Genomic DNA, 1445 nt, shown 5'->3' on the forward strand with positions numbered 1-1445 from the left:
ATAATCTCTGAAGTTGTAATTACTATTGAACAGGAAGCAGTTTAAAAGCAGCTGTGATGTGATTTCCTCTAAAGTGAATGAGTAGTCTTCCGTTTGTGTGTTTGTCTCTCTGACCACATTAAAGCTTTCTCTCGAAATTTCACCCTCCACCCCCATCTGCTCAGGAGATGAGGTTGCTGTTGTGGGCGGAGCTCCTGCTCCTAATAACCTGGGGGGACCCAGCGGTCCCCTGCACAGAGTGGCTCCAACCATCCCACCTGTAGTCTCTATTTTAAACACTCCATGGGATGAAACTAAAAGGTAAGTTTTTTTGATTAAGTGGTGGTTTTCACTGCTGGTATACTCACTTTGTTTCATCATGGAATCAAGAAAATCAAAGTATATCTTTAAATGATTAAAAGTGCACTTCCTTGTAGTGTTGCATTTTAAAATGAAAAAGACGAATAATTAGTGAATTTCTCTATATTGTATTGTAAGTAAAGTGCAACAACATAGAGAATTTTAGGCAGATCCAGATGTTGATAAACATTAAATATGTTTTAAACGCAAGATACCAAATTTGACATTTTATTTGATAATTGGATTGGGAACCAGTGGGCGCTTTCATCAAAAAAGAAAGGGTCATTTTTTGATTTTTATTTTTTTAGCCTAAGACTCTTACTGTTTGTTCTTTGACATATAAATTAAACACTCATTCTCATACAGAACCATATTTAAGCTATTTTCAGCAGCCCTGTAAAACCTTTATCCTCTTAGGTGTTGCAGAGACATCTTCCTGGAAATTTTGGTTCAACTCTCATGAGCAGCATAAGTCCTTTTAACCTAATTTTCAACAATTAATCTCTTAAAGCACACTTATCCACCTCATAACATTTCCTCGAAAAATAACAACATTTAGATAACTGAGATGATTCCAAATTACACCTGTCATCCATTTAGATGCAATGCAGCAATTTTTATTTCACACACCAGTTGTATTTTACAGTAGATAAACTCTGACCTTAAATTAGTTTAGGCCCTTTAGCGGAGTTTTCCATATTCCTTGTGAATTATTAAATAATCATTCGAAAATACGACACACACTTTTTTTTTCATCTAGACTCCTCCAAAAATACCATTTCTCTTGTTGATGTAGGCTGTTTCAAACTTCGCCTTTCTAAAGCCTCAGACCTAAAGAAAGATATTATCACCTAAGAAAAAAAAGCTAAAAGGGTTTGTTGGTTTTAAAATGACTCACAATGTCAGAGTCTTCAAACTATATAAGCTAAATATGTGTACGGAAATACCCCAAATGTCTGGTTCTGATTGTCACTGGCCTTATAAAAGAAATAATAATAAAAAAAAAAAGAAATAATAAAAATCATAAAAAGAAGATATATATATATATATATATATATATATATATATATATATATATATATATATATATATATATATATATATAT

The 1445-nt window shown here is 32.7% G+C and overlaps 1 protein-coding gene across 1 annotated transcript in view; it reads left to right on the forward strand.

The window, feature by feature from the left end:
• The first annotated feature begins 217 nt into the window (after positions 1 to 217).
• slc5a3 (solute carrier family 5 (sodium/myo-inositol cotransporter), member 3) overlaps positions 218 to 1445 on the forward strand; it is a 6788-nt gene continuing 5560 nt past the window's right edge. The window contains exon 1 of the mRNA XM_015401742.1: positions 218 to 300. The gene's annotated coding sequence lies outside the window, so the exon portion shown is untranslated. The remainder of the gene's footprint in view (positions 301 to 1445) is intronic.

The sequence above is a fragment of the Cyprinodon variegatus genome, unplaced genomic scaffold (genome assembly GCF_000732505.1).
Source record: "Cyprinodon variegatus isolate N-32 unplaced genomic scaffold, C_variegatus-1.0 Scaffold1254, whole genome shotgun sequence".
In the NCBI taxonomy this organism is placed as follows: domain Eukaryota; kingdom Metazoa; phylum Chordata; class Actinopteri; order Cyprinodontiformes; family Cyprinodontidae; genus Cyprinodon; species Cyprinodon variegatus.